Raw genomic sequence first — 16,472 nt, 5'->3', positions numbered from 1 at the left:
TTACTAATCCTACATCTGATAGAGGGCTAATACCCAATATATACAAAGAACTCAACAAGTTAGACTCCAGAGAACCAAATAACCTTATTTAAAAATGGAGAGCAGAGCTAAACAGAGAATTTTCAACTGAGGAAACTTGAATGTTCAAGAAGCACCTAAAGAAATGTTCAACATCCTTAGTCATCAGGGAAATGCAAATCAAAACAACCCTGAGATTCCACCTCACACCAGTCAGATGGCTAAGATCAAAAACTCAGGTGACAGCAGATGCTGGCGAGGATGTGGAGAAAGAGGAACACTCCTCCATTGCTAGTGGGACTGCAAGCTGGTACAACCACTCTGGAAATCAGTGTGGAGGTTCCTCAGAAAATTGGACATAGTACTACCTGTGGACCCTGCTATACCACTCCTGGGCATATACCCAGAAGATGCTCCAACATGTAATAACTATGTTCATATCAACATGCTCCACTATGTTCATAGTAACCATATTTATAATAACCAGAAGGTGGAAACAACCCAGATGTCCCTCAACAGAAGAATGGATACAGAAAATGTGGTACATTTACACAATGGAGTACTACTCGGTTACTAAAAATAATGACTTCATGAAACTCGCAGGCAAATGGATGGAACTTGAAAATATCATCCTGAATGAGGTAACCCAGTCACAAAAGAACACACATGGTACACACTCACTGTAAGTGGATATTAGCCCAAAAGTTTGGAATACCCAAGATTCAATTCACAGCCCATATGAAGCCCAAGAAGAAGGAAGACGAAAGTGTTGATGCTTCAGTGCTTCTTAAAAGGAGGAACAAAATACTCAAAGGAGAAAATATGGAGACAAATTGTGGAGCAGAGACTGAAGGAAAGATCATCCAGAGACTGCCCCACCTGAGGATCCATCCCATATACAGTCACCAAACTTGGACGCGATTGTGGATGCTAGGAATTGCTTGTTGACAGGAGCCTAATATGGCTGTCTCCTGAGAAGCTATGCTAGAGCCTGACAAATATAGAGGCAGATGCTCATAGCCAACCATTCGACTGAGTGTGGGGTCCCTGATGGAGGAGTTGTAGAAGAAACTGAAGGAACTGAGGGGGTTTGCAGTCCCATGGGGAGAATAACAGTGTCAACAGGCCAGACCCTCCCTCCCCAGAGCTTGTCAGGGACTGGACCACCAACCAAAGAGTACATATGGAGGGACCCATGGCTCAGGCTGCATATGTAGCAGAGGATGGCCTTGTTGGACATCAGTGGGAGGAGCAGCCCTTGGGCCTAAGAGTGTTCCATGCCCCAGTGCAGAGAAATGCCAGGGAGGGAAGACAGGAGTGGGTGGGTGGGGGATCACACTCATAGAGTCAGGGGGAGGGAGGATGGAATAGGGGGATACCAAAGGGGAGATCTGGAAAGGGGAACACATCTGAAAAATAAATAAAGAAAATATCCAATAAAAAAGAGAAAAATATATATGAAAAAAAATAGAAGAAGCAAATTCAGGCATAGGCAACCTTATAATGATAAGTAATTTAAAACTTAGATTTCTAGAGGGCTTGAGAGATGGCTGAGCATTTATGTAGACCCAGGTTTAGTTCCCAACACCCACATGGTAGCTCATAATTGGCTGTAACCATTTAGAGGAGATGCAGTTCTTCTGGCCTCTGCAGTAATCAGGTGTACGCTAACATATATGAACACACACTACTTATATACATAAACTAAAAAAATAAAACAAAAATATTTAACATTTCTACTAAATGCTAAAATTTGGAGAAGCCTGTTCTGTACTAAATCTGTAATTTCACAATTTTATACTCTTATTTTTTTCTAGTACAGGCTTCTTTTTAAATTACACAAAGAAATTAAAATGAGTTTTAACTACTTTCTGTTCACTTTGAAAACATAACAAGTAAAAGTGAAAAGTGGCTTGCCTTCTTACCAAAAGAAATAGTAGAGAGAATAGAAAAGTAAAGAAAGGTACAGGAAGATCAGCTAACCTTGTACTTGCTCTATGTGATAATCCATCTGTCAGCCTAGGCAGTAAGTCTTACAGCATGCTGTCAGCATTTATTTGTCCTGACAAACTCTATGGGTATTATTTCTCCACTTACTGAATGAGGAAACTAAAGCATAGCGACATTATCTAGAATTTGCCCAATGTCATATAGCAAGCAAATGGCAGAATCTAAACTACTCTATCATATTGCAGGAGTCAAAGGAAAACAGCATCTACTCTAGGGATACCTTCATCTGTCTTAATATAAAAATGGGAAATTTGTGGGGATGAGAATGTTAAATGGGAAAAGACAAACATTTTTACCTCCAAAGTTGATGAGTCCTATATACAACCACATAACATAAACAATCTCAAACAATCAGAACTCTGAAAAGCATGTTTGGTTGTGAATCTCTTAGATGCTTCCTTACCCACATCATAGTCCCTCTTTTTTTCTGTTAAATGAACAGAATATAATTATCTGTAAAAGTTGAACACCATTGCTAAGGGTTTGGAGTACAGCTCACGAAAGCAACAGCAAATTTTTACAATAGATTCTTGATCCTTTATGAATCTATATTCTTCACCCCTATTAAATTTGAAACCTGTGCACCAAGAATCTATAAATTTTCCCAAACGTCAATATAAAGGAAGAAAATACCTAATAAAAAATTGAAAAGAAAAAAAGAAAAAAAAAGATAACACTATCTTGGTTCCCCAGCATCTTTCATATTAATCCTTAGCTATCCTATCTGCCTTTTAACATATACTTTATTCTTCAGTAGGGTTTACTTAAATATTTGGGGAAAGATATTTTGATGATAAAAGAAAATAAATGCAGACTATTTTAGGAGAGGAAAGACTTTCTAGGAATGTGCAAGTTTCCTTCTGCAAGTTTCCTTCCTCACTGCCTCCCCCCACCCCCTTCTGATGTTGTTTTGTTTCTTTTAAACAAATGCTAAAGTAACCCAGGCTGGCCTTCCACCTGCTTTGTTAGCTGCAGATGACCTGATCTGCCTACCTCCAAATTCTGAGTGGTGAGATCACAGCTGTGTGCTACCATCTCAAGTTTTTGTGTGGTGTTGGGATTGAATCCAGGACCAGTTGCATTTTAAGCCAATATGGTACTGAGCCACATCTCCAACTCTGGGCTTCTTTTTAAAACAGCAACCACAGCCCATTTGGTAAATATTCAAATGTCTCTATCCTAAAGGGAGGAGAGAAGGGGGCAGCATGGAGAGAGTGACCATCTGTACCAAGTATGCTTGGCACTTTACACAAGCTATCTTACTTGCTTTTTGTTTTTTAACTTTATTTTTGTTTTCTTTGCTTTTTGAAGCAGGGTCTCCCTATGTAGCCTAGAATAGCCTTGAACTCATGATCTTTCTACCTCTAATACCTAAGTGCTGGGATTACAGGCATGTTTCACTACACCTGGTTCATTATTCTTTATTTTATTTTGGCATTGAGTCTCATGTAGCCCAAACTGGCTTCATATTCAAACTTAAACTTGCTATCTAAGTGAGGCTGATCCTCCTATCTTCATCCTCCTAATAGGGCTTCAGATGTGTGTCTCCAGCAACCCATACATAATACCTATACCACCACCATCACTACCACCTACTAAAGCATTATTGTACTGATTTTATCATAGCAACCAGAAAAGTTAGCCTGCCCTAATTTAAAGCATAAGTATAGAAACATAGTAATATAATTTGGGGGTAGTAAAAAACACATTTATCACTGAAATGTTAGTACTTATTTCCATTAGAAAAATAAACATGGTAACTAGAGCTCATTCTTTTGTTTTAATCATCTACTTTTAGTTTTAATATTTCTCTTAGTTTTAGTATTTCCTAATGAAGTTTATTATTGGTATCACCATATTCTTTGGTATTCAGAAGTATTGTTAGCATGTTAGTTATGAAAGTTTTAGTCAATGAAACTGAAGGAATGAACTTGGCCTTTTGATCTAGGTTCTTTCCATATTATTTACTCAGTATATCTATTAAATTCATCCAAATTTAAAGTCATAGCTACTATTGATGAAGACTTTGTTTATATGTTACATGAATAATATGTAAAAGACTTTAAATACTCAGAGTAAACTGCAATCCAAAGTCGAACCATTGTGAAACTGAGGCTTACTTTTTTTTATAGAACACTGTCAGTTGATGTTCTTCACTTGAGATAAACCTAATTTATGATAGAGACATGTACCAACCCAAAAGGATAGGGATTATTATAAAAGAACCCCTTGTAACATCTTCAAAAATATGGAAAATTATAGGTAAAATTTAAATTAGCCAATATATATAAAGAAACAAATACTTTATATACCAAATTGGGTAAAGTCACAAATATGAAGATCAAAGTGCATGCCAAGGAATATTATTTTAAAATAAGTAAATAAATAGACAATAAAATCCCTAACCTTATTAAAGAAATCAGTCTATGGTACTATTAATAAGAATTATTTCAATAATAATTCAATATAAAAATCACTTATATACACATATACACAGTTGTGAGTATAAACTAACTACAAAGGTGCATCAACTTATAGCGCAATACTAGTTCAGTATATGAAAAATTTAAATGTACTTTAACTTGAAAAAATGCTTAAAATACAGATATTCTATTAATATGTTAATCATGAGAGGCAAAATTATTTCAGTAAACACACATATAATTGTGATGAGAATAACACTTTTTACTATCTCTTAATAAAGTAATCCTTCCCATGTAAAGGCTTCTTAAACAATGAATAGAATCATACACAGATTTGTAAGTGAAAGTCTCAAATAGGAAAAGAACAGAAATCAAAAGTACAAAATTTGTTTTCATCTAACTGTAAATCAAAAGTGCCCAGTTATGTCTAATGTATGGTTATTGAATAAGATGCAGTAAGAAGAGCAATTCAATAAAGCAAATAACAGAAAAAAAATAAGCCTAGATCAAATGTTCTTTTTTTCTGTTTTGAGGTGGCTGATAATCAGCCTAAATATCCTAATTTTAAAAAAATTCAGTTCCCAGTTTTAGATAATTTCTAAGTTACCATGGTTAGCTAGACAGCTAAAAAGAAAACACTGAAAAGCAGAAAATATGCAGTCTAAGAATATCCAAGTATAAATTCCATTTATCTAGAATTGGCAATTATCAAATGATCTGAAAATGCAAGTAAAAGGGGTTAGGAATAGAACAGCTTAAACTCAACTGACAAAGTAGAGCCAAGTCAACATAACTAGGAAACAAAGCCAGTTTTTAAAAATCTCCCTGCCCTCAAGATGCAGAAATATTCATTTATTTCTAAACATTCCAGGTAATGACAGGACAGGTGTGATGTACTAAGGAAGCCTGCTTACCACGTCTAGAATTCTGTAGTTTCTCAAAAGGGAATTTACTGATAAGCGACTGCAATGCAAAGCAGAGATTCTGGAATCATGTTGCAAAAAAAGAAACCTGACCTCCACATTCATACACACACCAAAAAACCGAACAGTTTAAAAGTGTTTTCTTTATAATAAACATTCTTTTAAGAAATAAAAAAAGAAAGAAAGAAAGAGATTTTTTAAAGGTTCACAAAATAATACATAAAGAACACAATTAAAAATGAAACATGTTCCTGAAAATAATTTCTTAATGGGATCTCTGCTGTAAGTCTTTTAGGCTGCATTTCTTTCCTACAAGCCTCAACATAGGCCTTATGCCTCAGAAACCATGGAACACACAAATATTCTGCTTATCATACTCACAGCCTTCCCTCTTCCTTTCTCATCTGTCAATACTCTGCAGTTGGCTTCCCATTTCCAGGCGTATTCACTGGCCATGTCGTTGGTTCTGACACATTAGTAATGATCCAGCCTTTAATCTTCTCCAGCCAGCTCTTCTCACTGCCAACAACTTACTATGACTTACAGGTGACACTTCTAGCAGATGTTGATTATAGTCCCAATGCACAAGAGATGCTCCCAAAGGGGCGGACAGCCCCTAACAACATCACCTGCTTCTTTTTGTATCCACACAAGCAAGCACTGCTATACTTGTTTTGAACATCTAATGATTTCAAAAAATATACGGATGAGCTCCTTTTGTTAGGTTGCTTGGCATGAAGTTATTTTTTTTTTCAGAATACTGCAGCAAATACAGATTGTACAATCCCATTTGAGAGAAATATTTTTATATGGTTTTCTCTGTGGCGCAGTTTAGTTTACTCTTCTGGTAGAGAAAATTGCTGAAGAACTGGTTCTGAGGTTTCTAATGGCGCAGCGTTAACCAGAGTGAATGATTCACGGATGTTCTTAACATTCAGGAGTAACATGGAAGGCTAACAGAGCAGCCTGAGTCCAGAGCTGATGAATGGCGCAGTGCTGCTGTTGTCATAGCAACCGAGAGAAAGAGAAAAAAAAGCAGCACCATAGAAGGAGCTGTGACATGGATTCTGGGAACAATTTATATTAAAAAACTGTAAGCATCTCGTGTTTTAAAGCTACAAGCTCCTCTGATTCCTCTTTAGGTTTTACTATAAACTCATATTGTAAAATACAGCAACTATGTGAACAGTGCCAAAAGAAAAGTCTAATAAGGCAATTTAAAGGATCAATATAGTACTTTGGCAAGCTAATATATAAATCTCCAGTATCTTCATAATATATGAGATAGATTTTAAAATTAGACACTGATATATAGCTACAATAAAAGAATTATCTAGAATCTAAGACAGCAAAAAACTTGTTTTTAAATACTCAGATATATTGAGGTTAAATTCTTTCATTCAGATGGTATACATCAGATACACCAAAACTGCAGCATCATCGGCAGACTGGCTCATAAAATAGCAATGACACCAGTTTCAAAGAGAGGTATGCTATTGGATTCCTTTTGCATACAGGAAGGTTCAAAAATACTGACTTCACTAAAGATGCTTATTGCCTTCATTCACAAAGAAATTTCACATCATTGTTATGTGATATGGTTACTGTTCTATCCCATAAGTCTGAAGGCCTCACTCTTTATTTCGCCTGGAAAAACTTTTTCTGTGTAGTTTTTCCTCGCTTCTCTTTTAAAAATTCAGAATTCCTTGCTCTCTGGTGAACTGTACAATAGCTTCCAAAAGGACTTATGAAAGAAGGACTTAAGAATGGAGTTGGTATATGGATTGCTAAAATGTATTCTCCTCTGCAGTATTCTAGGTATGGCCCTGAACTAAGCTGTGGGAAGATAAAATCTTTCATTAGATTCCAAATGAATTGGCAGAGCCCATTGGTGCCAATCTATTTCATCTATATAGATAAGATGGTTGCATACTAAGTTATCCTTTTTTCATAACAATGTTGATTTCTTTTCCATCATCACTCATTTAATGAAAGGTTTAGATATAATGTAGAACAAAGTAATTATGGAAATTAATACATTATTTTCTTTTATAGACAGCACTATGATAAAAATTCTAGTATAAATTATATTGCTGTCAAAGATTTCTGATGTATTAATTTCTAGAAATTATGGCCTCTACATTAAATATGACCAAAAGGACTGCAATGCAGTACAAACCACATGCACTTGGCTAATCTGCTGACTGTAATTGAATTATGAATTTGGTTACTTATCAGACATCACCATGGGTAACTCAATCACTCCCATCCTTAGATTCATCACCAGTAAAGTATAGGGAATAACAGATTCCACCTTCTTCCTAAAGTTACTGTGGCAGCAGAATACAATAAAGCAATGACAAACATGTATTTTATCTAAAAATACCTAGTTAAAAAAATACAGCTAAAAAAGGAGAAATAAGTTTTAGTAGACTTCAGCCCAAAAATGGTCTGAAAAGTTAAAATCTTCCAGAATAGGTATTTTTGTTTTTGTTTTTGTTTTTGTTTTGAGGTGTGGGGGAAAAATGGAAGAATGGGGGCAGGGAAAGAGAGAAGAGGAGAGAGGGAGAGGAAGAAAGGGAGAAGGATGGAGAGAGGTGGGGGGAGAGGTAGACGGAGAGGGACAGAGACAGACAGACAGACATTTACTGTCACTACACTGCCCAGGCTGGTCTTCAACTCAAAGATAATTTTGCCGTATCCTTTTAAAGTATCCACAATTATGGTTATACCACAGAATTTGTATTTCTAGGCTAGTTTTCATATCTAACTGCAAATTTGGTATCATATTGTACATAATTGTCACAGTGGCTATTTCTTTATATATTACAGTAGGTGGAGAGGTCTTGGAATATCGTTAAAAAGTATTTAAGGTAAATATAGAAATATAATTCTATAACCTAGCATAACATGCATATCTTAGAAAATGGTAACAATGAGAAAGAAAAGCAGGTCCCACAGAATGATGGAACTAACAAACTCGCAAAGGAAGGAACTTGCTTCAGATAATCTTCAACTGCTTTTTACTTTACCCAACTACAAACTGTAAGGTCAAGTGAAAAGGTACGTGTTTGTGTTTGACTTGAAAGTTTTGCGATGCCATTACTTGGTTCTGTGTCTCTGCTGTACTCTGATCTTGTCTATCTAGTAAGTCTTTAAAATCAAGTATTAACATGTCCCACCTTTTTTCTTTTTGAGGAAAATTCTCTTTAGTTGTAACTTTAGAATATCAACAGTTTACTTGGTGTCAAGGAACAAGTTTTTCTCACAAAATGTCACTCTCCAAACCAAGATGAGGCGATCCACGCATTAGCTAGATTTCAGAATAGCTCTGAAACAAACACTGTGGACTCAGAAATCATTTTCCACCATGTTTGTGCTTGGTAGGAGCCTAAGGATGAGGATATGGTAGAGATAAATGAAAAGACAAATTATAGGTTTGGTTTGCTTAAAATAGTTCATTTAACTAAAAGGTAGAAAGATTTAAGGAGTAGTCCTTTAACTACTAATTTCTAACTCCCTTGTGACTAAATGAATCTAAAATTTACATGGAATTCTTTCTTCTTTTCATGCCTATTCTCTTTTACATTCTTCCCCTTTATAAGCTTTCTCCCAGTGCCCCAAGGCAAGGCAGTACTGAGATTAGATGAATATATGACCTCTCCACTCTCATAGAGAAAGTATCAGTTCTACTTGAATTGTTACAGTAACTTAAGCTTTGGACAGATTTATTTTTTTAATTGGTTATTTTATTTATTTACATTTCAACTGTTATCCCCATTCCCAGTTTCCCCTCCACAAACCCCCTCCTCCCTCCTCCCTCCCCCTGCCTCTATGAGGGTGCTCCCCCACCCACCCACCCACTCACTCCTGCCTCAGCAACCAAATATTCCCCTATCCTGGTCATCAAGTCTCCACAGGACCAAGGGGCTCCCCTCCCAGTGATGCCAGATGACGTAGTCCTCTGCTACATACCCAGCTGGAGCTATGGGTAGCCCCTATGTACTTTTTGGGTGGTGGTTTAGTCCCTGGGAGCATTGGGGGGTCTGGTTGGTTGATTTCTATGTGGGCCCACACCTTTCCTATGAATAGCTGCAGCTCCAGGTCAGGACTTCAACTTGCAACAGACATGACAGATAAAGAAGAGAAAGAAGTATGCTCAGAGGTAGGGCTCATTCCTAGCAAATGTAAATCTCTAACAACCTTGTACACATAAGTCTATATTACTTAAAAATTACAGAACATGACTACCTACATATTGGAATACTTTTGAAGGTTACTTTAATCTCTGAAGGATAAGCTTTCTGGGCTGCATAGTCTGAGAAGTAATGTTTTTGTTTAATGAGTGTCATGAATAATATTTAAGGGATTTCTGAAGACTCACTGTGCTCCGCTTTCACTTTATATGTTGCTTTTATGCCTGAATAAAACTTGTCCAAAAGTGTGATGCAAACTTTACATTATAATTATAACACTTACAAAAGATCACTAGCTCATAAGGGCTCTTCCTGAATGTTTTTATCAGTAAGTTCTAATACATTATCCAATCCCAAGTGGTAAGCCATGGGCTCAGTATATTGTATACATGCCTATATATTAACAGTTATAATTATTGAAGAAGTAAAAAGTTTTGTGAGGAAATGGGAGATAAGAACCTTCAGGAGTTGGAGGGAGAATAGGGGGTATATGTGAAAAATACAATACTCATGAAATTCTAAAAAAAAAAAAACCTTTAAAAAAGAGCACATACTGATGTACACATATCAAATATTCATTTTCTCATTTTACTTGACTCATTAAACTAATCTATATTAAGAAAATATACCAAACAATGTAGATGCATAATTTAAAAAAATCACTTTCAGAAACCAGAAACAAAGACTTTTGCCAGAAATAAAGAAAACACTGTTATCCAACTAACTCCATTATAATTCAAACCACCGTGCACTAGATTAAATTAGATTATTTAAACAAAATAATCATCCACACTTTTGTAGAAAATGTGATAATAACAATGTCTTGTGATTTTTAAAATTCATCCAACAACATGGAAGACTGGTTGACATTTGGGACAGGAATTGTATATTTATAATAAAGAGCAGCTGAATGAAAGTTTTTGAAACTCTGTTCTCTGGTATCTAAAATTCTTATCAGAGGGACACATTTTCATGAGATATGTTTATTGTTCTTAGAGATGCTGAGTCTGTTGATTTGGTTTAGTACTATAAAATATCTATTATAAACCAAGTATATAATTGTTGCTAAGCCTTACACCATCCCACACTCTAACTTACTGCTTGTTTAGAGACTACTAAAAATTTCTTCTAAATTATGGGTATTTGTTTGCCTTTTGTGAGAGTGTGTGAATGAGAAGAATTCCCAATGGTGGACATCTCTTAGTTCTTACATTCCATATTTGACATTTTGAAGTTCACATTCTATGGCAAGTGAACATAAAGCAAGTGGGAAAGGGCAGAGTCAATGAAGCACAAGGACAAATTTCTAGCAACCATCACAGAAACTGTAGTGAAGTTCATGGGAAGACTCCGAGGAAAGAGGGAGCTCCATTTTCCTGTAATCTTCCTGGTATTTGCCATGTTAGGACAGTCACACTGATAAAAAACAAATACAAGGAAATCTGTGACTGAGTGACAGACAACTTTTCTACCTGGATGATTCCTTTTATTGTATCTCTCTCTCCTTACACATTTACATTTTGAAAGAGTTTACCTTTCAAATCTACTTATTAATTTAAATGAATTAAAATTTCAAGTAAAAATGAATTTATCAGAGTTAAGTTAAAACCTTCCCTCAAAACAAATATAGTCATTTATATAAAATGGCAAGAAAAGATACTTATTTAAAATAGTGAGTTATATCGAGGATCATGGCACTCAAGTAGAAAAAATATGATGCTATTTTACAAATAAGTTACCCCCAAACTGCAGTGAACAACTGACACAGAGAGGAACTCTTTACAGGTACTTCTGTATTTTCCTCAGCTTAAGGTACTGTCATCTTTTCTTTACGTATACACCAACAGAAGCTTTAAAGAAGCCAATAAATATACCTAGATAGTGAGCTTGGAAATAAATGCATATATAACTATTTAAAATAAAAAATAAAAACCTTTAAACGTAACTATAAAAATTTTGCCAATTTTAAAAATCACATTTTACTGCACTTATTTAAGTAGGTGGGGGTAGGTGATGGGTTTGGGGGCAGAGTGGGTATATAATGTTATGGCATCCACGTGGGAGGCAGGGGATAACTTACAGAAATTGGTTCTTGAGCCCAGGAAACCTTGAGTGAATGTGTAAAGAACAGCTGAACTTCTCAGTGAATGTGAATTGTTTGATGTTTGACATAGGCACAGTGTAGAAGCATCTTCTACAGAGACTAGCTAACTCCTCTCCACTGTGCTGCACCTACTAAACATACTATGTTTGTGTCTGTGAGTCCATCATTTAAAAAAAGATATTTATTTTATGTTTACGGGGCTCTGTCTGCATGGACACCTGCATGCCAGAAGAGGACATCAGGTCCTGTTAAAGATGATTGTGAGCCACCATGTCATTTCTGGGGATTGAACTCAGAACTGGAGCTATCTCTTCAGCCCCAAGACTATCCTTTTTTCATTCAACTGTCACACCAGTCAGGTTTCTATACCCAACCTATGCATGTCATAGTACCTTCCACAAAGTTGGTCTCAGGGATCACACTTAGATCATGGGGTTCACAGCAACCACCCTTAGCTGTTGAACCATCTCTGCCAGCACAAATATATATGGAATTCTGACCCATATTTTTGTCCAACTAGTTTAACTCTATACGGTGGTTCTTTGGGGTCTGGAGTTATGAGCCATAACTCTACCTCATTATGGATAACTCATAAAGATAAGTAGCAAACAGATATCAACTCCTAGTGACCATTCTTCTTTTATAAAGACCTTATATGAGTGTAAATGAAGAAAATATCTAATAAAAATTGTTTTAAAAAGGGTGGGTTGGGGAGAAGGGTGGAGGGGAGTGTATAGAAGACTTTCGGGATAGCATATGAAATGTAAATGAAGAAAATATCTAATAAAATTGTTTAAAAAACTTTATACCCATGTTTTAACATTCTTTGGACATATAGCTCTTAGAGAAGTATCTGTATATGTCTGAAGCATGGGGTGTGGCTGGGATGGCCCTTGTGCAAGGCTGTGGTTTCAGCAGTCTTTTGTGTTAGTGTGTATCATGTAAACATGCAAAATAATTCTTCATTTTGTTGTTAAACTTGATATAAGGGTCTCAAATTTTATTCTGTCAACTTGATTCAAGAGTCGAGTATTTTCTGTCTGTTCCTTAAAGCAGAATGTTGTTTTTCATGGGAAAACTTTGAAGTCAGATATTCTTGGGGTGAATATTTGACTGGCTCTGCTAATGAGCTATATAAACACGGTCAAGTCATTGCTTATTCTGAGTATATTATCTTCTTGTACTTATTACTATTTTTACCTTACAGAGGACTTTATAGATCAAGCAAGATAGCATGTATATCAGGAAGTTAATAGAGAGTTTGGCTAATAAAAGATGAGTTATGAATACAAGTTTATAAACAAAAATTACGTCATTATCTTTCTTATGCAGTAGATCATTCTTTCCCTTATCATGCTTTTCCCCTCACACCCAAAGTACCCCCACAATCTTTGCTATCTTAAAAAGTTTTTCTCAGTTCAACAGTATAAATAAAGTATTGTTGTACTCTTTGTCTTTAATTCTCTCTCTCTTTTTAATCTCCTTGTCTACTTCCATCTTGGTCTTTCTTCAGAGCTAGGCATGATATAGCTCAGTGGGAGATTAGCATACATGATGACCTGTGCTCAATCCCTAGCATCCTCTCTTTTCCCTAAATTTAGAAACTGGGGGAATGCCTATATTTATTTCTTTGGATGCTTCTATATGCTTAATAATATATAAATTTATATTCATTTTTATCTATACCATTCGTTTTTCCTCCTAAAAATCACCAATCATTGTCTCATTGCTTCTTATTACATTTTAAAAAGAAGTATGCCTATCTAAAATCCAAATTATAGAACTGATATTTCCAGTATTTCTTTTAGAGCTGTAACAAAGAAAGGATCAAGCTATGGACATCTAGGATCTGAGGTGGAGGGGCAAGTTAGTAAAATCACAGTTATGAAGTCCTAAAAGGAAACCCTGAACTTAGAGTTGGTTCAGCAGTAGATGGTTGTTGAGAGTAACAGGACATGAGTGAAACCTGCTCATCACAGGGAATCAAACAGGGATCAAGGTATGTAATTTCAGTACTTAAATAGCAGAGGCAAGAGCATCACAATTTTTTAATTAATTATTTTATTTATTTACATTTCAAATGTCCCACTTTCCAGTCCCCCCTCCACAAGCACACCAACCCATCCCTTTACAATCCCCTTCTCTGAGGCATTAAGCCTCCATATGACCAAGTGCATCCCCTCCCACTGAGGCCAGAAAAGCAGTCCTCTGCTACATATGTAATGGGAACCAGGAACCAGCCTATGTATGCTCTTTGGTCTCTGGAAGCTCTGAGGAGTCTGGTTAGTTGATATTGTTGTTCTTCCTATGGTGTTGCAATCTCCTTCAGCTCCTTTAGTCCTTCCCCTAACTCTTTCTTTTGGTCCAATGGTTGCCTTACAGAAACTTTTCAGTCTCATGAGGTCCCATTTGTCAATTGTTGATCTCAGAGCCTGAACCGTTGGTGTTCTGTTCAGGTAATTTTCCCCTGTATCAATGTGTTCAAGGCTATTTCCCACTTTCCCGTCTATTAGATTCAACATATCTGGTTTTATGTAGAGGTCCTTGAGCCAGTTGGACTTGAGCTTTGTATAAGGAGATAAATATGAATTAATTTGTATTCTTTTACAGACTATCAGTTAGACCAGCACCATTTTTTGAAGCTGCTCCCTTTTTTTCCACTGTATGGTTTTGGCTTCTCTGTCAAAGATCAAGTATATCCATAGGTATGTCGGTTTATTTCTGGGTCTTCAATTTTATTTCATTGATTTACCTGTCTGCCACTGTATCAATACCATGCAGTTTTTATCACTATTGCTCTGCAGTATAGCTTGAGGTCAGGGATGGTGATTCTCCCAGAAGTTCTTTTATTGTTGAGAATTGTTTTCACTATTCCTTGTTTTTGTTATTACATATCAAATTGAGAACTGCTCTTTCTATCTTAAAGAATTGAGGTGGGGTTTTGTTGGGGATTGTATTGAATCTGTAGATTGCTTTTGGTAAGATGGCTGTTTTTTATAAGTTAGTCCTACCCATCCATAAGCATGAGAGCTCTTTCCATCTTCTAAGGTCTTGATTTCTTTCTTCAGGGACTTGAAGTTCTTGCCATATAGACTTTTCACTTGCTTGGTTATAATTACAGCAAGGTATTTTATATTATTTGTGACTATTGTGAAGGGTGTTGTTTCCTTAATTTCTTTCACAGCCCATTTATCCTTTGAGTATAGTAGGAAGGCTATTTGAGTTAATTTTATAGTCAGACACTTTGCTGAAGTTGTTTATCAGCTATAGGAGTTCTCTGGTAGAATTTTTAGGATAGCTTAAGTATACTATCATATCATCTCCAAATAGTGATACCTTGACTTCTTTCTTTCCAATTTGTGTCCCGTTGACCGCTTTTTGTTGTCTAATTGCTCTAGTTAGAGCAACATGATTTTGATACTGGCCCCGGGCTACATAATAAAACCCAGTCTTTAAAAGTTAATTAGTTAATTGATATATGAGGGATTAGGGCAGACAAAACTCCAGGAGGTAATTAGTCAGTGAAAGAAGAACGTGTAAGTGAGAATATATCACAAATTCAGAGAACTATAGGTCCAAAAGATGTTAAAACATGAATATAAAATCTTTGCAAAAGAAAATGATCACTGGAAGTTAATATGGTGTTAGAAGAAAATGTAATTCTAAAATATTGCAAAGTAACCTCCCTCTTGTGCATTTTTTTTTTTTTGGTAATTAAAAACAATTTCTGATAGAATCTTTCAATACAGCCAAGGCTGTAATTGAACACACAATCCTCCTACCTCAGCCCTCCAAATGCTGGAATTACAGGCCCACATTACCATGTCTGGGTTCATGTCCAAGTTGGTACAACTAAGAAGAGATAAGCAACATAGCTTCAGTATCCTCCTAGTAGTAAGCAGGATTTAAATGAAGTCTCTAGATATTTCTAGAGAAAATCATGAGTACTACCTTCTAGAATCTATAAAGTGTTGTCAAATAAGGAAGATGCTAATTTAGTCATATTATTCTAAAAGACAGAACTTGGACTAATGGGTTACAGTAACTAAAAAATGTATTTCATCCATAGAAACCAGAGTGGTTATGACAATCATTCAAGAAACAGGCTCTGCTACAGAAGAGAAACTGTTGAGACAGAGACTGCTGCAATCCTCTTAGACTGCTGTGTAGACTGAATTTCCTCACTGGTACAAAGTACTGAGTGCTGTCTGGAACTTAGTAATAACTCAATAAACACTAACTATAATTGCCATAACTACTTCCATGATTGGTACTTAAAGGTTTAGCTAAAACCTCCCTGTAAAGCCTTTTGGCTTGCTGACTGTGGGGCACATTTGATTTTGTGGTTATCAGGCTAGTTGTTATAAGCTTGCTTGCTATCAATTTTATATCGTTTTCTTCCACTTTTTGCTGTTATGCTCTAAAATTGTGCACTATAGTCTCATAAGTATCATTATTAGTGGCTAATTCAATTTCTTTTGATTTTTTAATGCTGCATATTATTTAATTTCTTTGCTGCTTTCATTTTTATTGTAATTTACCATTCCTCCTGAAGATTCTATTTTCTTAATCTTGTCCAAGAAATAATATCTTTATTAGTCAAGTAATGTTTTTAATTAATTTTATTCACTTTAGCTTTCTATTTTGTTGACAACTCTTCTTCTATTTAGTTTTCCTTGTTTTATCTCCTTGTGTTAAGTGCTTAACTAATTTACTTTAATGACTTTCTTATTTGCCAATAAAGCATTCACGGCAATGACTTTCAACAGTGACCTAATGGGGTACTTCCTAACTTTTA

The 16,472-nt window shown here is 35.7% G+C and overlaps 1 protein-coding gene across 7 annotated transcripts in view; it reads right to left on the bottom strand.

Annotated features, from left to right (window-relative positions):
- The window catches only part of Tanc2 (tetratricopeptide repeat, ankyrin repeat and coiled-coil containing 2), a 316,075-nt gene that overhangs the window by 189,666 nt on the left and 109,937 nt on the right, over positions 1–16,472 (bottom strand). The window contains exon 1 of one of the 7 annotated variants that reach the window (XM_029484224.1): positions 5,756–7,401. The exons of the other annotated variants lie outside the window; for them this stretch is intronic. The gene's annotated coding sequence lies outside the window, so the exon portion shown is untranslated. Of the gene's footprint in view, positions 1–5,755; positions 7,402–16,472 lie in introns of those variants that run through there. 7 annotated transcript variants of the gene reach the window in all.

This window comes from Mus caroli, chromosome 11 (genome assembly GCF_900094665.2).
Source record: "Mus caroli chromosome 11, CAROLI_EIJ_v1.1, whole genome shotgun sequence".
In the NCBI taxonomy this organism is placed as follows: Eukaryota; Metazoa; Chordata; class Mammalia; order Rodentia; family Muridae; genus Mus; species Mus caroli.
Note: the sequence above shows the minus strand (reverse complement) of the source record. Positions and strands in the feature narration are given on the sequence as shown.